Source organism: Grampus griseus (genome assembly GCF_964374135.1).
Source record: "Grampus griseus genome assembly, chromosome: 16".
NCBI lineage: Eukaryota > Metazoa > Chordata > Mammalia > Artiodactyla > Delphinidae > Grampus > Grampus griseus.
The window spans coordinates 46774493-46794713 of NC_139010.1; the positions used below are offsets into that span (position 1 = coordinate 46774493).

General features: G+C 38.4%; 1 protein-coding gene across 4 annotated transcripts in view; it reads right to left on the minus strand.

The window, feature by feature from the left end:
* Window positions 1–20221, minus strand: part of PRKG1 (protein kinase cGMP-dependent 1) — a gene marked incomplete at its 5' end in the record, with an annotated part of 1185104 nt that overhangs the window by 306865 nt on the left and 858018 nt on the right. The window lies entirely within an intron of this gene.

The following is a 20221-nucleotide window of genomic DNA, read 5'->3' on the forward strand; positions in this document are numbered from 1 at the left end:
CACTTCCAAAATCAGCTACAAACACCTTCAGCAAATGACTTCTTGGCAAGCAAGTCCATCATTTCCTCTATGAAATTTAAGAAGTTAGAACTGGTCGGTGTTTCCTAAATTCTCCGGACCACGTGAATCACCAAGGATATTATAGAGGGAATGGATTGTGACTGTGGTCTTCAGCCCAAACTCAGTATCAGAACCTCCAGGTCAGAGAATACAAAATCAGAGTCAGGGTTAAATGAAAGGAAATTGTCTCCAGGACCCTGGAGGGTAGGAAGCAGGGAGAGCGATCCTTCAAGACCACTTGGGCACTGACTCCATCCACTTCCATCAGATAAGGATGGGACCCTGCTAATGCTGGCCACAAACAAGGACAGCCTGATATCTGTCAACATTCTCTTAAATCAGGGGTCCAGCTAGTGAATAGTCTCTGTAAACTTTCTCTGTAAAGGTCCAGCTAGTGAATATCCAAGTCTTGTTTCTGTTGTAACTACTCAACTCTTACTGCAGAGTCAAAGCAGTCATAGACAGTAAGTAAAGAAACGAATGTTGCTGGCTTCCAGTAGAACTTACATTTGAATTTCATATAATTTACATATGGCATGAAGTGTTATTATTCTTCTGATTTTTTTTTCAACCATTTAAAAATACAAAAAACATTCTTAGCTCACATACAAAAATAGGTGGCGGGCTATTTGCTGATCCCTGCCTTAAATGGAAATGCCAAAATTTTAAGGTAATGCCTTTTCAAATGACATCAGAAGCCACATAATGAAAGGACAGGAACAGAATCAAGTGTCACTTTCTCTTTTAGTCCTAGCAGGATCCCACCTGTCTCAAATGTCACTGGCAGCAGGGTATCCATAGGAGGAAGGGGCATGGGAAAGGTCCGCAGAGGTAGACTGTGTCTTCTCCTGCTGGTCTAGCTACCTAACTTCCATTATGTTCTGTTTCCTTAACTAAATAAATTGCGAATGGGACATGAATGGGAATCTATGAATGCATGCATGCATGTTTGTGTGCCTCTGTGTGTGTATGTGTGTGCGCACATGTGTGTGTTCTCTGCTGCCAATCTGTAACTCGATCTGCAAAGTTGCAGTGCTGTTTAAAATACAGGTTTCCAGGCTCCTCTCTAGATATGTTTCAGTAGTTCTCAGGTGGTGCCCAGAAATCTGTATTTTAAGCTACTGCCCCAAGTGAGTCATATGATCTAATCTTTTTAGGAAACTAATATTGGAATCAAGGTCCAGCACAAATTGAAAGTTCACAGTACACTTTCTCGCCCAATCTTCTCTTGGGCTGCAAGGATGACCTTTTCTATCTTATACATACAAAATTGGTTTTATAAGTGATATCATCATACATACCAATCTTAATACTAAAAGGCAGGATTGTGGACCATGAGGTCCTGAAGCAAGAAAAGCTTCTAGAACTACTCAGAGGTGATGCTTAGGGAAGAAAAACAACAGAACAACAAAAACACGCTAAGTCAAGACTTGTTCAGGGAAAATAGGCCATAAGCAATCAGTCTATGGTGAACTGATATGACCACAAGCAGGCAAGACAGAAAGGATCGCACTTTGCTGATACTTTTCAAACACTGGCAGTTCTGAACCACTGGGAAACAGTAGCACACAGAGCAAGTAAACCCCCAGAAACCCACAGTAAACAGAGATGAGAAGGCTCTGTGTGAGCAAAGAGGTTGGGCAGGGCCACACGTCTATGATAGCTTTGCTCTAAACAGTGGCGACAGCCGCGAACCAAACGGCAGCCTTTCTTGGAGTCAACTGTTCAACAGTATCTCCTGGCACAAACAGCAATCCCCATCAGAAGCACCATCTTGCAAAATAAAAGACAAAGCTGGCTATATCAATTCAGCTATGGGTCAAACATCTCAACAGGCTATTATCCCCTTCATCACCTTTTCTACTTCCAAACTTATACTCCCTTGAGTTTAATTTTTGCTATTTTTCTTCATGTTCCTCACTGGTCCCTCTTCTTACAGGTTCTCCAGCTCAGCTTGGATTTCTTATTCATGACAGTGTCATCCTGTAATTCTGATTGCTGTAGATCTCTCACCATACTCAATTTCTTCCTTAAACCTCTAATTTTGTACAAAACTAACTTTTTAATTTGCTCAGAGAGACGTACTCACTTTTTTGATGCCTATTATATCATGCTATTTAATTATTAGAAAACAATTTTTGATGAAATCAATAATAAATTACAGTAATAGCTAACAATACAGCCTCACTTTATGCCATGCATGTGCCACATGCTTTATACGGATATCACATTTAATATTAAAACACAATAGTTTCTAGTATGACCTGTAAGGACCTTGGAAGTCATCACTCTCATCCTCACAGCAAGAAGAAAGCTGAACAAACTGATAATCAGTAATTTTTCTTAGAACTGAGGTCACGGGGCCAACTGCAGCCCTGAAAACTGAGGATGGGGATAAAGAGATTCACAGCAAAAACCCAGAGGCAGAAGCCCCCAGCGGGAGACAGTATAAGTAGGAACACTTTAAACCATCACTGATGCATTGTTAGAGGCTCACTGCAGACTAGCTTGAGAACTGAAAACTCCTTGAGGGTCCAGTCTTACAGGGGTCCCCACACTTTCCTGAGTTCTACCCTCTACCAGGTTCTGACCCTGAATACAAGTTAAAAATCCCCTGTGCTTCCCTCAAGGAAAGAGGAAAGTTGTCATTTTGAAATATACTCAGAACTCTCTCTCTTCTGTTTAACAAGACCTGCCCTCAGGAAAACTATTTTAGCAGAGCCAAAGGAGGTTTTAATAAGGCTAACTAACCTCAGTGAAGAAAATAACTCAATTCTTCAGCCCCCTCTAGCCTTTGATATGAGGGGAAAGAAATACCTAATTGAGGCTCACTAAAGGACCGAGATTTAATAACAGGACTATAGAATAACTTCCTCCCCTCCACACCTTACGACCTGGGAGGGTTAATTTTATGTGTCAACTGGATCACAGTTATTTGGCTAAACATTATTTGTGAGTAAGTCTGTGGGGTGTTTCTGGATGAAATTAGCATTTGAATTGGTGGACGCAGTAAAGCAGTTTGCCCTCCCTGGTGTGGATGTGCATCATCCGATCTGCTGAGAGCTTGAACAGAACTAAAAGGCAGAGGAAAGAAGAATCTGGCCCTTCTTGCCTGACCGCTTAAGCCGGAGCATCAATCTTCTCCTACTGTTAGCACACCTGGTTCTCAGGCCTTCATACCCAGACTGGGACCTACTCCATTGACTCCCCTGGCTCTCAGGCCTTTATATTCAAACTGAATTACACAACCAGCTTTCCTGGGTGTCCAGTGTGCAGACGGCAGATTGTAAGATGCCTAAGCCTCCAATATTATATGGGCCAATTCCATATAAACTCTCTCTCTCCCCATATATATACATATATACACAAACACACACACATGCACACAACACACAAAATCTCCTATTGGTTCTGCTTCTCTAGAGAACCCTAATACTCCACTGCATCAGTAGTGCTCCTGTACAGTAATGGGAGATTATAGCTGAAAGAAGGCAAGTCTCAGAATCTATTTAAGAAGGAACTTCCAGGGAAACCCAAAGACAAGAGAGGAGGAGAAAACAAAAACACTAGAGGAAATTGTAGCCTTTGACACCACCACTACAGCAAACAGTAAACACAGTCCAACTCTTAGCCAGACAAACACAAAACGTCTCACTAAAGGTCTGTCTACTTTGGTTCTTGTTACCCAATACATCATGTCTTACTTTCAACAAAAAAGTTACAAGGCATGCTGAAAGACACAAACACAATTTGAAAAGACAAAGCAAGCCTCAGAACCAAACTCAGTTATAGCAGAAATTCTAGAATTATCAGACAAGAAATTTAAAGTAACTATGAATAATATGCTAAGGGTTCTTAACAGAAAAACGTGGATAACGTACTAGTACAGATGGGTAATGTAAACAGAAAGAAGCTGTAAGGAAGAATCAAAAGGAAATGCTAGAAAATAAAAATACCATAACTGAAATGAAGAATGCTTTTGATGGGGCCCATCAGTTGACTGGAAATGACCAAGACAAAAATCAGTGAGTTTGAAAAACATGTAAATAGAAACTTCCAAAACTGAAATGCAAAGAGAAAAAATGAATGGGGAAAAAAAGAACAGAATATCCAAGAACTGAGGGACAATTACAAAAGGAGTTGATTATTTTCTTATATTCCATATGTGTAATGGGAATAACAGAAGAAAAGAGAAAATTACAGAAGAAATATTCGAAGTAAAAACAGTCGAGAATTTTCCAAAATTCACAACAAACACAAAAATCACAGATGGAGGAAGCTAATTGATCATCTAATAGAATAAATACAAAGTAAGCATATAATATTCAAACTTCTGGAAATCAAAGACAAAGAGAAAAACCTGAAAGGAGGCAGAAGAATAAAAACACTATGTACAAAGGAACAAGGATAAGAATTACATGGGACTTCTCTTCATAAACCACCTGCTTTAAGCAAGAAGAGCGTAAAATGAAATATTTAAAGTGTGGGGAAAAAATGTAAAAGCCCACCATCCTGGGATTCTGTGTACAGTGAAATTATCTTTCAAAAGTGAAGTAGAGGGTTTCCCTGGTGGCGCAGTGGTTGAGAGTCCGCCTGCCAATGCAGGGGACACGGGTTCATGCCCCGGTCCGGGAGGATCCCACATGCCGCAGAGCGGCTGGGCCCGTGAGCCATGGCCACTGAGCCTGCACGTCCGGAGCCTGTGCTCCGCAACGGGAAAGGCCACAACAGTGAGAGGCCCGCGTACCGTAAAAAAAAAAAAAAAAAAAAAAAAGTGAAGTAGAAACAATATCTTTCTCAAACAAAAACGGAGGGAACATGTCACTCAATTTTTTTCCAAATTGAATTTGTCATTCAATTTGTTTTCAAGACTTGCCAGAAATGTTAAAAAATCGTTCTTCAAAGAAAAGGAAAATGGCATAGGTTGGAAAATGTCCACATAAAGAAGGGAAAAGTGTTAGACAAGGAATAATAAAGGTAAAATAATGCTTTTTCTTATTCTTAATTGCTCTAAGAGATACAGGTTAAAAATTATAATAGCTACAATGCATTGTTTATTATTAATCTCATGAATACACGGAATGCATGATAGTGGGATAAGGAGAGGAAATAGTCTGTTACAAGGTACTTGCACTACCTGTGGAGTAGTATAGTGCTACTTGAAAGAAGACTTGAACTAACTGAGAAGTAAATTGCAAACTCCAGGGCAATCACTAAAAAGTATATATAAAAAGAAAAAAACTATATAATTGTTATGCTAAGAAAGGAGAAACAACAGAATCATACAAAGTGGTTAATTAAAACAAGAACAGGAATAAAAAGAGAGAAAAGAAGGAAAAAGGGAAGGAAGGAAGGAAAGAACAAAGGCAATGAATAGAAAGCAGTTAAATGTATGGTAGATATTAATCCAAGTATGTCAATAACCACTTTAAATGAGAATGATCTAAATATACAATTAAACTACAGAAACTGTCAGAATGGATAAAAAACAAAACATAACCATATACTGTCTTCAAGAAATCTACTTCAAATATAAAGACCCAGAGGTTAAAAGTTATGTGATGGAAAATGATATACCATACTAACACAAATCAAAAGAAAGCTGGAGTAGCTATATTATTTTTAGATAAATCAGACTTCAGAGCAAGGAAAATTATCAGGGATAAAGAGGGGTATGCATCATGATAAAAGGATCAATACTCCAAGAAGATATAACAATATATAACAATTCTTAATGTATCAATATATGTGCCTAATAACAAAGTATCAAAATACATGAGGTAAAAACTGATAGTACTACAAAGAGAAATAGATGAATCTACTATTATAATTGAAGATTCAATACCCCTTTATTGGTAATTGATGGATCCAGCAGGCAGAAATTCAAGAAGTATACAGTTGAACTGTACCAGCAGTCAACTGGATCTAATTGACATTTATTGAATAATTCATTCAACAACAGAATACACATTTTTCTAAAAGTCACATGGAACATTCACTAAGATAGACCACATTCCTGCACAAAACACACTTTAACAAATTCAAAAGAAGAGAAATCATATAAAATATGTACTTATAGTGGAATTAAACTAGAAGCTAATAGAAAGTTAGCTGAAAATTCCAAAAATGTGGAGATTAAGCAATACACTTCTAAATAGCACATCGCTCAAAGAAGAAGTCTCAAGAAAAATTAAAAACTATTTTGGTCTAAATGAAAATGAAACTACAACCTATCTAAATTTCTAGGATGCCGTGAAAGCAGTGCTTAGAGAGAAATTTATAGAATTTAATGCATACAGTCAATAAGAGAGATCTAAAATCAGTAATTTAACCTTCCACCGGAGGAGAATAGAAAAAGAAGGGCAAATTAAATTCAAAGGAAGCAGAAGAAAATAAATAAGATTTAGAGAAGAAAACAATAAAATTGAAAACAAGCAATCAATAGAAAAAAAAAAATCAATGAAACCAAAAGCTAATTCTCTGAAAAAGATCAATGAAATCTGTAAGCCTCTAGCTAGCCTAACTAACAAAAAAGAGAGAAGACACAACTTTCTAATATCCGAAATTAAATAAGGTACATCACTACAGATCCCATGGACATTAAAAGGATCATAAAAAATATTATAAATAGCTCTGTGCCATTAATTTGATAACATAGATAAAATGAACCAATTGCTTGAAAGGTTCAATCTGCCGAAACTCACACGAGAAGAAACAGACTATCTGAATAGGCCTATACCTATTAGGGAAATTGAAATCAGTAGTTACTAACTTTCTAAAACAGAAAGCATCAGATGCAGCTGGGTTCACCAAATGTTTGGTAAATTCCACCAAACATTTAATAAAGAAATGATACCAATTCTATAGAAACTGATCCAGGAAATAGAAGCAGAGGGAACACTTCCCAACTCGTTCTTTGATACTTGCATCACCCTATTATCAAAACTAGACAAAATATTAGCAAACTGAATCCAATAATGTATATAAAAAATAAATCATATGATTATAATATACAGAAAAGCATTTCACAAAGTCCAATACCCATTCATGATCCCCCCCAAAAAAAAAGAAAGAAAGAAAAAGAAAAAACAAAACAGATTCTCGGTAATCTAGGAGTAGAGAAACCTACAGTTAAAAGCATACACCATGATGAGAAACTAGATCCTTTCTCCTAACATGGTGAATAAGATAAGGATTTTCCCTCTCACCACTCTTATTCAACATCATACTGGAAGTCCTATCTAATATATTAAGAAAAATATACATATACAGATGGGGAAAGAAAAAATGAAACTGTGCACAGGCTACATAATTGTCTATTCAAAATAAATGACAAAAAGACTCCTGGAACTAATAAGTGATAAGGCTAATACACAAAAGTAAATTAATTTCCTATATACCATATGAACACGAGGAATTTGAAATTAAAAACACAGTATTATTTATATTATCTAAACTACAGATATAGAAAAAGGGGGAATGAAGGGCAGAATAAATAGGTGGAGCACAGGGGAATGTTAGGGCTGTGAAACTGTACATCATACACAATACTGTAATGGTGGATACATGCCATTCTGTATTTGTCAAAATACAAAAGACCCACCAAAGAGTACAACACACAAAAAAGAACCCTTAAATGTAAACTATGGACTTTAGTTAATAGTCATGTTTCAATGTTGGTTCATCAATTGTAAAAAAAAAAAAAAAAAAAAAAGAAAAAGAAAAAGAAAAAGTACCATACCAACGATAGGGTAAACTGTGAGTGGAGAGAAGGGAGTATATGAGAACTCCTTATGTTTTCTGTTCAATTTCTCCATAAACATGAAACTGAGGAATAAAGTATGTTCATGAGAAAAACAATGGTGTTTCAAAAACATAAAAAGGGAAATCAATCCTATGAGGTGAGTACTGTTATTATATATTCCAGAAGTGAAAACTGGGACTTAGGAACGTTACATAACCTTCTCAAGCCCAAATATCTAGTTAATTGTGGAAACAGAATTAAAACATGTTGCCAAGACTGAAACCCAGGCATTATCACAAATATATAGAGATATATAAATACAATATACACATACACCATTGACCTTTGAACAACAGGAGTTTGAACTGTACAGGTCGACTTATACTGGGAATTGTTTTCTATAAATACTACAGTACCCGAAGGTGGCTGAATCTGCAGAAATGGAACCACCAATAAGGAGGGCTCACTATTGGACTTGAGTATCCATGGATCTTGGTATCCAAGGTGGGTCCTGGAACCAATCCCCTGCAGATACCAAAGGACAACTGTATGTGTGTGTGTATACACACACATATATATAAATGTATGTATACACACGTGTAGGATAACTATCTCTATTCTTTAGATGAGAAGCTAAGTAAAAAGAGAGAAAAGATATGTACACTGTAAACCTATAGATTGGGGGATTGCCACAAGCAAGTACTGAGCTGAAATTGTAGGAAACCGGGAAGATGGCTTCTAGAGGCTTTTATTCCCTTGTTATCAAGTAGTAATCTACAATAGTTCAGCTCTGTGCCTAAGGACATGTACACTGTAAAGTTAGCATCTTTATCAGTGCTCCCCTTCTTTAGAATATGCTTCCAAAGGTTTGGCCTTTGTTTTATCTCCCTAACATGAATAAGGGAGACCAGAGATCTGATAGAAGAAAAATAAGTCTTATTCCTTTTCCATGATCTTGTAGCCCTTGGCTCTCCACACCCTCTGTCTTTGACCTTTATTTTGGGTCCTTGGGAATCTTCTACTTACGACCTCCATATCATCAGATAGTACTTATGAATTCCAGTATTTCAGAACGCATGGCCCTGATCCTTGCCACATTTGCAGTCTAGTTGTGGTGATATCATCCAAACGTACAACAGAACAGTTCTGTTTCATTCACTGTCACTCATGTAGCACATATTTACTGAAAACCTACTTAGACTATTCCTTCAACAAGTATTTGGGCTTCCCTGGTGGTGCAGTGGTTAAGAATCCACCTGCCAATGCAGGGGACATGGGTTCAAGCCCTGGCCCGGGAAGATCCCACATGCCGCGGAGCAGCTAAGCCCGTGCACCACAACTACTGAGCCTGCGCTCTAGAGCCCGCAAGCCACAACTACTGAGACCGCGTGCTGCAACTACTGAAGCCCACGCACCTGGAGCCCATGCTCCAAAACAAGAGAAGTCACTGCAATGAGAAGCCCGCGTACCGCAACTAGAGAAAGCCCACACACAGCAACGAAGACCCAACATAGCCAAAAATAATAAATTAATTTATTTTTTTGAAAAAAAGGATTGTTCAAAATACTATTTAAAACAAAACAAAACAAATATTCATTGGTTATGTAGTAAATGTGGGGCATAATTCTTATGCAAATCCTTGCTCTGCTGGAAACTTGGGATATAAGCTGAGACATATCCTACCCTTAAGGTATTTAGAGAAAATTGGGGAAAAGACAAGTTCCAGGCAATATAGGAGCAAGTATATGATTCTGAAGCACAAACTATAAAAGAATTAAGGGACCAACAAATAAAGATAAGGCAGAGTCAGTCAAGGCAAGCTTCTCAAAAGAAAGACTTGATTTTAAAGAACATCTTTGGAAGAGAGAAAAGGAGTCAGGGATAGCCCAACTGCTCTCATGCTCACTATAACTAATGATTCTTGGAAATGTAAAGTAATTTGCACAAGCCATATGAAGCGAAGAGAATGGCAGAACAGCACTGCATTGCAAGCCTATTTACAAAACAAATCATGCTACCTTTATTAAAATAGTAATTTTCTGTTGTAAGTAATAAAATGAATGGTAAGCCTTCCCAGAGAGCTAAGAAAAGCTCACTTATAGAATCTCATAGTAATTAAGGGCACATACAGGACATGAAACACACAGGACTTTTCTATACAGCTGCAATCTCACTAAAGCCTTGGTGGGTCACAGTTCCCTCCTCATTAATACTGACTGGCTTCTGATGTACACTCATGCCTGATATACTGCCTGCCCTGGTTCAGAGCCTTATCTACCAGGAAACAGCCTTGTAGCCACTGGCCTAAGAAACTGCATGATTCCTTCTCTGCAAAGCTGGTAGGTTGACTTGCAGTGGATTCTTGCGGGGGGCCGGGGGGGGCGGCGGGACATGCAGCCAAAGGCTTTGGGGAGACTTGGAACTGAATGCCCATTTTACCCCCTGCTCTAAGCTGTTTGATAGCTCTCTCCAGCCCAGACAAGCTTTGTATTTTGTGACTAAAACTGAAAGCCCAACCGGTTTTCTTATCTTTAGCTTCTTACTGTTAAGTGTAAGTGGGCTTCTATTCTTCAATGATTTATGTCTCGGATGCCAACTGTGTACAAGCCCCCGAACTAGTTTTTTTTTTTTTTTTTTTTTTTGGCAGCTACAAAGATGCCTCAGATTAAAAAAAAAAAAAAAAAAAGTTGAAAATCTTGGGTCATGCTTTCTTTTAATCAGAGAAGTTTGTCTAATTCAGACCAGATGTTTATCACTCTGCTCTGTAAAAGGAATTCAAGGTTTATCATGATCTGCTCCAATACTATCAACTAGCATTTTGTAAATAGGATCTCACACTTATGCTAAAGACGAGCCACTAATTCATACTTTCACACAAATTCACTATTTGTTTACAAACCCCACAAAGGGGAGTGAACCACAAGTACCAAGCAGGCTTATATATTCTTATATGGCAACCACTTCAAGCACTCTACAAATGTTTTCTAGAAAGCTGATTTATTACAGATCGGTTTCCTAGTTGCAGAGCACATACGTTTCAATGAATTACTGGCAGCATAAAGCAAAACATACATATCCTGATGATAAAATGACTAGAAATGGCTTGTTTCAAAGTTGGTTGAAGGCATAAAATGGATTCCTGTCGTAACAAATTAAAAATGCTGACTGGGAAAAAATTAATTACTCCCAAGGGAGGTGGGAGGGAAAAGTCAAGTAAACCTTTTCAGAAGGAAACATCTATTTATATTTAAAAAAAAAAAGAGTGGGGGATGGGATAAATTTTTCATTTATGCTACAAATTTTCAAGATGTAATACAGCATAGGAATAAAAGATACCAATTCCAGCTTCAGACTGGATGGAGTAAACTACTTCCCCATTAGCTGTATTACCAGAGCCTCAGTTCCCCCAGCTATAAACTGGGAATAGTAAAAGTACAGCTGACCCTTGAACAACATGGGTTTGAACTGTGAGGGTCCACTTACATGCAGATTTCTTTCACTGAATATGAACTACAGTATTAAGTGATCTGAAGTTGGTCGAACCTGTGGTTCCACATCCACAGATACAAGGACTGACTGAAAAGTTATACATGGAGTTTCGATTGTGTGGAGGGTCAGTGCCCCAACCCCTGCTGCTGTTCAAGGGTCAACTGTCATAGTAGTTACCTCACAGGGTTTTAAACAGATGCCCTTAGCCTGGCACAGAGTTAGGCTTAGTAAGTTGAAGGTATTACTGTTGCTTTTCTCAACTGCTTACAAGTACCCAGTGAAAAGAAATACCAACATAGTAATAGCCTTATACAGAACTTACAATCTAAAGTGGTAAAACTTCACAAAACTAGAGACAAACTTAAAGCGGACAAGCACTTATTTCTTATATATAATGGTAACTAAATAGATCTAGGAGATATAGGAGAAGGAAGTCCCTAAAGGGAGAGAAATGAAAATGACTGAGACTCAGAACTAGAAGAGTCTCTGTTGAGAATGTGATCATACAGAATCTTAGAGTTAGGCAGAAGCTGAAACGTCAATGTTGTTCAAGCACCAAATCAATGCTTAAGTACCTACAACATCCTAACTATCTCTTTTACCCTGTAGCTTTTCAAATATGTATGATTTCTGTTCATACTTAACATTTTGTACTATACTTTGCCATCTGTGATATTTGCAATGGCTGTCAACTCAAAGTCACCTCTTCAGATATAACTTTCCTAACCACCCTAGCTACAGTAGTCCCCCTGTCCTTGGCCATCTCTACCATATTACCTTATTTTATTTCCTTCATACTTTTAGCAGTGTTTCCCAACTGCTGTCATATCTACCCTATAGCAGAATTTCCCAGTCTCAGCACTATTGACATTTGGGGCTGAATGGTCGTTGTAAAGCTGTTCTGTGCATTGTAGAATGTTTAGTAGCATCCTGGCTTTTATCCACTAGAGGCCAGTGGCAGCCCTCTGTTGCCCTCACTCAATATTATAACCACCATAGATGTCTCCAGACATTACAAAATGCCTGCTCCGCCCTTCAGATGGAGAGCCCAGTAGGACTTGGGACAGCCTGACCAGTCACCTCCAGCCATAAGGAATTTTGTTAACCTCAGTATGTGTGCAGGATAAACATTTTCCGTATGTGTCAATTTGTGAAAGGGTTTGGTAAGCACTGCTGATGGACATCTGAAATTATGTTTGCATATTTAATGGTTTTACATTAGTTCTTCAATTTAAAACCCACAGCAATATCACAAGAGGCAGAAACTGCTGTTACCCCGATTCATCAATGATGGGTTAAATTATTCGTCCAGTCTATTTTTAGAGATGGAGCTCCCCATCTTCTGAACACAGAAAATTGTGTCCACTAAGTTAAAAAGGAATCCAGGGCTTCCCTGGTGGCGCAGTGGTTGAGAGTCCGCCTGCCGATGCAGGGGACACGGGTTCGTGCCCTGGTCCGGGAAGATCCCAAATGCCGCGGAGCAGCTGGGCCCGTGATCCATGGCCGCTGAGCCTGCGCGTCCGGAGCCTGTGCTCCGCAACAGGAGAGGCCACAACAGTGAGAGGCCCGCGTACAGCAAAAAAAAAAAAAAAAACACACAAAAGGAATCCAATACCTTCCTGCAAAGTCTTCTCCAGGGCAAATTTCTAAGTTACTTCAATTGTTTTCTTCCATTGTTTCCAGCAATATTGCCTATACTCTGCCGTGTCTTCACTATCCTATCCTTCTGGAATTTTTTTCTTTTTAATCATGTGCAAAACTATACTTTTCTCCTCTGGTACCATCTTAGTGGATCTCACCCGTTATTCCAACCTGTTTAGATATGTTGGGTCTTTGTCAGGTGTAGGGCCACTGGTTCAACTCAAGTGAGGAAGCTGAAGAAAAATGAAAAACTGAATATTTTGTAGAATGTGGAATAGGTTATATAAATAAGTAAAATATGTAATTTAAAGAGGTAGAAAGTTCAGGGTGAGAATGAATTGTATAAATGCTTACAGATCAAGTTACAGACCATTTTTCAAAGAAGCTGAACCATTTTACAAGCCCACCAGCAACATCCTACAGTGGTAATTTCTCTATATCCTCACCAACATTTGTCACTGTCTTTTTTATTCTAGCCACCCTAGTGGGTATGAAGTGGTATGTAATTATGGTTTTGATTTTCATTTTCCTAATGACTATTAACATGGAACGTGTACTTACTGGTTTTTTGTGCATCTCCTTTGGGAAAACATCTATTCACTCATTTTTTTTTTAATTTGTTTGTTTATGGCTGCCTTGGGTCTTCGTTGCTGCTTGTGGGCTTTCTCTAGTTGCAGTGAGTGGGGGGGTGGGGGGTGGGCTGCTCTTTGTTGTGATGCGTGGGCTTCTCATTGCGGTGGCTTGTCTTGTTGCAGAGCACAGGGCTCTAGGTGCGCAGGCTCAGTAGTTGTGGCACACAGGGCTTAGTTGCTCCGGGGCATGTGGGATCTTCCCGGACCAGGACTTGAACCCATGTCCCCTGCATTAGCAGGTGGATTCCTAACCACTGCGCCACCAGGGAAGTCCCTGTTTATTTATTTTTAAACTTTTTAAAATTCACTCAGTTGTAAGTATTCTTTACATATTCTAGATACAAGTTTTGTGATAATTAATTTTATGTGTCAACTTATCTGGGCCATAGTGCTCAGACATTTGGTCAAACATTACAGCATTCTGGACTTTTGTGTGGGGGTGATAAGATTAACATTTAAGCCAGTGAACTTTGAGACAAGATTAACATTTAAATTGATGGATTTTGAGTAAAGTGGATTACCTTCTATAATGTGGGTGGGCCTCATCCAGTCAAATGAAGATCTTAATAGAACAAAGACTGACCTTCCCCAAGCAAGAAGGAATTCTGCCAGCAGATGGCCATTGGACTTGAACTGCAACATCAGCTCTTCTATGGTCTCCAGCCTGCCAGCCCATTCTGTAGATTTTGAACTGGCCAGCCACCACAATAACACGAGCCAATTCCTTAAAATAAATCTCTTTTTTATATATATATATACACACACACACACACACACACACACACACACACACACACACACATACATACATACACATCCTATTGGTTCTGTTTTCTCTGGAGAACTCTAATACAACTCCCTTATCACATATATGATTTGCAAACATGTTCTCCCATTCCACATTTACTTCTATAATAGAATAAGATGTGCAGATATTAATATTAAACTGAGAGTCTGTCTTTACGTTTTAATCTCTCCACCCTGCCACAAAATACACATACACACACCCTTCTACTTCTTTCTCCTTCAGAAGCAGCCATTTGCCCCACAGATGGGAAGACCCAAAGGAACCAGGGAGATCTAAACAGATAATTTTCCAAATTCAGAGTCCTTCAGTCCAGAGCAATTGGGAAAGAACTGTTCTTTAAATTCCCTCCAGCTTGGTTTTGAATAGCAAGAGCCAAACCGAAAGGAAGGGAAGAAAAAGTTTAGCCATAACAACAGATTTCAAAGAGAACCAATAATGTTCCTGTCTACTCCATCAATTTCTTTCCCAAAGAGTCTAGGTCTGTTTAGAATGATAAAAAGAGAGAGCTTCACAGCACTCCAGTAACTCATCAAGTACAGGACTTTTCCCTTGTATTACTCACAATTGGAGAGAATGCAAAGGAATCTGGGAAAATGCCAACATGACATGGTAACACCAAGGAACTGTTGCACGGCTAAAACAGTGCACATTTAATCAGCCCTGGGGTACCTTGCAGTAACCAAAATTGCCTGTGTTACGTTAACCTCCTTTTCCAATGATGATCCCTGGACAGTAATCTGATATTTGCTTCTTACCATATTATCAAGATGAAAAAAGCTTTCTTTCCTTGCCTTTTTTCTATTTTTCTCATCATGTCCCTCTTAATATTTCAAAAAGTCTAATGAGTATTATTTGTCTAAGATATTGTCAGGGCTATAATAGTATAAATATCCCCAAATGAAAATATAAATGCCCCATCTAGGGACACAAACCAAAACAACCCATTATTTAGGCTCAAATGTGTCCAAGATCCAATCATATAAAGTTGCAGACCCAAAGGCATAGAGCTCTTAAAAAGCTGGTGAAGCAGAGGTATTTTTCATTCTAAGACAACTAAATCCAATGTTTTAATGAGAGAATTGGACATGAAACAGATTTCAATATAAGCAAAGAAGTGGTTCTCATACGCTTTATTTTCCATTTAAAAATCAGGAGATTTAAATATAGCACCCATGTCCCACTTCTATTCATATGAAGGAAAAATGAGCTACACCAGTGGTAAAAAGTGAATTTGTTGGCTTAATTTGGTTCTTCAATCTGACATTTTCAATTTTCCTTGAGTTATCTAAACATTTTCACCCTTAATTGTGAAAGCATAACTCCTTCCCAAATTAATTTTCAAGCTCCTATGTGACATAATAGGTAAATCTCTGCTCTGCCTCTCTATAAGAAAATGTTTTTCTTTGTCATTTCCTTTAAAGACGTCACTACAGCCCTGATATGTGGATATGTATTAGACAATGAGTTTATTTACAGTGACTTTTCCCCATTGTGTTTGGGTAGGTAATCACTGAAGGGAGCTATTTCTCAGGCGGAGATTAGCTACGGGTTGTTCCATCCATCTGAACAATGTAATTCATCTATAGAAATTAATTATGTGTACATAAAGGAAGAAGGAAAGTGTGTTAGGTTGCTATAGTAAGAAAAAAGATTAGATCCTATTTATAATTTCACAGCTCTTTTCTTTTACACATAAGTACTTCCTAGGCTTTCAGAATAGATTCCAATATTTGACTAATTCATTCAAAATAGTTTTCACTGTACTATACAGGATAGTATAGAGGTTAATGAAACCAGTTTATCAAGTCAGACCTTGCTATTCCCTACATGTGCCTAAAAATTCTCTTACAGTTTAATTTACAAACTATAAAATGGCTTCCCTACCAAATCAACTCTGAAGCTCTTAAAATGATCTCTGGTATTTATTAAGACTTAATCTGAGTCAGATATGAGATGAGAAGAACATACTATGGTGAGAATGAAGGTGAATAATTACTGAATCAATTATTCAATAATTAATCAATTATTCTCAGCCCTGTACTTCAATTTGTCTTGCAAAACACAACCTAAAAAAATGCTGGGATTGTTGCTCTTTATGTGAATAGACCTTTGGCCAAGAATCTCTTTATATCTATGTGTAAACACAACTTCTCAAACTAACTAGAGAAAACTTTCCTATGTTCCTGAAAAAGGCATGAGAGATTTAATATACAAAGGAAGTATTTGTACTATGTGATATAAAGGAAACGGAGAAAAGGGCACTGAATTGCTACACTAAGAATAAGGATATTTGTTTCTGTTTTATGATCTCATAAACAAGAACACATAAATGGGTACATCTACACTAGAAATTATGGAAGGGGGTAAGTGGGAGTGGGATGGGCAACGGCAGAAATGACTTATATACTGGTTTCTCTTTCAGCTTTAAAATAGGATGCTGCAAGCATCATTTATTTGTCCTCCAGTCACATGTACCCTCCTAAATCACTTTACCAATAACATTATGTTCATTCCTCTTTCTGTCTGCTTAAATTTTTTTTTTCTCTCTCAGTCCTTGACTACCTTGTCCCTATTCTTTAATTTTTTTCTCCCTTATGCTGGAAGTATTGCTTCATAATGAATACAAGGAATGAAATAGTCCGTAAGAAAGTAAATCAACATACAAACATCTAACCTCACCTGGGCTATTTTATCTAAATAATTGGTCTGTGCCTCTATAATCCATTCTTCTCACAGAGAAATATCATTAAAATATAACCCAGATCATGTCATTTTTATGGCTTAGAACCCTCAAAATCTTCCCACTGCACTGAGAACAAAAACCTTATCACAACTCCTTACCACAACCGGCAAAGCCGTCTGCCATCTGGCCTCGCCTATTTTCTCTAGCCTCATCTCACCCTACTATAAACCTTTTTTCTGTTCCTTAAGGACAGAAGACTCATTCCTAGTTTAGGACCTTATGCCTTCTCTTCCCTCTGCCCTGTACACATGGCATCCCATATCTGCATTTCGATCTCAGCTTAAATACCACCTTCCCCAGAGAGGTCTTGCCTTAGTAAACCAATACAGTGCGGCCATCTCACTTGATGCCATTTTGATGCTATTTTCCTTAATTCTCATCTGTACTTTCCAATGGAACATATGATTTGGGAGGACAAGGCCCTGAATCCCCAGAGTTTGGAATAATTACTGGCAAGTGGCAGATGCTCCATAAATATTTGTTAAACAAACAAGGCTGTAAAGTTCTTTGTTAAATGCAATGATTATACTGTCTTCTTTTCAAAGTAATCTGGGATTCTTTCATTTTCTTGTAGATGTTGTAGGGAAAAAAGCTCATTTATTATGCAAGCAAATTTCCCTTTAATGTTATGTGACATTGGTATTGCTTTTGTTCTTCCAAATTTGCTTCACTCTATCTCATACATAATTTAATCTAATTTCTCATTGTGCTTGTTTATTCAACTTGAGTTGAACACTTTCATGCACTGGTTAGTATATTCATATGTCTACCTCATATTTTGTCTGTTTACTTCATTTGTGTATGTCTTCAAAACAAATGTGTGGGCACTTAATCATGTGTTTCTATTTTCATGCAGCTTTGCTATAGACTGTACTGTGGCTCGTATAACACAAATGAAGGCATCTTCTGATTAGAAAATCTGACATAAAATACTAAAATATTTCTTGGGTCAGAGTTATTTATAGAGCTATGGCTATTGTTTTGCAAAACATAGCAAATGCTTCCACAGCTGTGGAAAAGAAAGAAAATGATTAAAGGATTTCATGGGATTTGATTTTATTTTGGAGGGGCTTGATTGGGGCCAGTAAATTTGTACTTTAGTTCATTTTGTGAAAAGAAAAAGAAAAAGGTCATCAGAGAGTTCTTCAGTATACTCAACAGGGAAAGCAAAAAACAAAAGAACTTGGAAAAGCAGTTTTACATTTAAAGAGGTTGCAAGTACAGTGGTTGACACATTCAGAGAGAAATCCAGCCAGTATTTTTGCTCATGAATCTTTTATACTTGAACATAGGAATCAAATGTGACTTCTGCTTTACTATGTGTTCCCATATAAGATGAGGGAGACCAATAAATCCTAGGAAAGCTCACTGTGATAAGACTCAAACTAAGAATTTGTGGATATAAACCTTTGAAGTTCTATGGATCATATAATTACTGGTATATAGTTAGTACCTAGAGACAAAGACGTTTTCAGTATCTTTCCAGTTTCTCTCTGTTATAGCACAACTCCAAAAATTCTTCAGCCTCCTGAGACTAAAATCCATTAATCCCACAGTCACTCACTGGCCCTTGCTCCCCTTCTTGCACAATCGAAATTCCAGGTTCAGTCGCTACAATCCTTCCTTCACATGCATCCGCAACTCCCTATTCCCTCTTTCATCCACTCATCTTTTCCTGGCAAAATACCAATCCCGGTTAAATCCCATTCTCTGTCTACTTGGAACTTGAATCCAGGCAAACAAATGGGGCTGAAAAAACATACAAATGGGCTGGTAACCAAGACAGACTTAACGGTTCCGTCACTTTGACTGAACTTTAGACAGCCTTCTTTCTGACACTAGGCTCCTGATCTCCCTTTTCTTGGAGCATTTACTTTAGAAAGTTTTCAACTGTAAATTCTTAATTTGCCTGTTTGAGATGCAAATCTTCTTCCAGGCTGTTGGCACCGGTTGTATTACAGGTCAGGAATGTCTTTCTCAAGGACCTAGGAGCCATTCCTTAGAAAAGTAATCAAGAAGAAGATAGCGCCTCTATCTCCCAGTCTCTATGGGTGGATAGGAGCCTAACTTCCAGAAGGGGCAATCAGCAAGCACAGATGAACTAGTCACATTGACCAACCTCCTCCCTACTGGAGAACCACTGTTAGAAAAGGTAGATAGCGAGATATGAGCAAAGAAAGGGGGGCGTGGGCCACGTGAAAACATACATCTTGTGAACAACAGGGGTCCTGGAGACAAAGGAAGGCGGGAAAAGGCAGGAATCTCCGACATTCGACATTCCGAATGTAACTTTTTGTCCATTATGCCCTCATTACAATAAAATTAACCTTGTAGATAAGAATTTCCCATCATGCACTGACACCATGACATTTCCAATCAAGACTAAATAGGACAAAAATCCCTCCTCCCCTCGGGAAGGTGGAGCTGGGATGAAAATCAGTGAATACGAGCCCAAACTCCTCCCTCCTCAATGAATATTCTGCCCAATCATTTTCACACCCCATATAACCAGCTTGCCAAAGAAACTCAGGGTGGCTGCTTACCTGAGTCTGCCAGCTCTCCCCTTGAGAGCTTACTATTGCTTAATAAATCCTCACTTTGCTTTCTTGACTTCCATCTCATCTCTGGATTCTTTCTGAGACAAGAATCTACTTTCTGGTAACACCGCTACTGGAGTACTTTTCCACCAGCTCACTCCAGTGCTTAAAAATCCTCCCACCTTTTGGCCCAGCAGAGTGGAGTTTGATCGCTCTCTCCTATCGTACATCTTGAAAGAACTCTTTTTGCCTGTTTAACTGAGATTAGGGATTGGTAACATCAAACAGGGCCTGAATGGTAACTGTCATACTGTGTCTTCCTAGTCTATTCCCTCTTCTATTTTTCTCATACCTTCTCCTCTGTCTTCAAACCTCTCAGACCTCTACCCCATCCTCATCCTCAGTTGATGACCTTGCTTTCTAGATTACAGAGAAAATAGAAGATATCAGAACAGGTTTGGCAGAGTGCCAACCACTCCATCAGTCCCCACCCCCATCTGCATATGTGCCCAGATACTCTGCCTTCTCTGTCTCTATAGGCACTAGGGACCCTATCCCCTTGTGTTC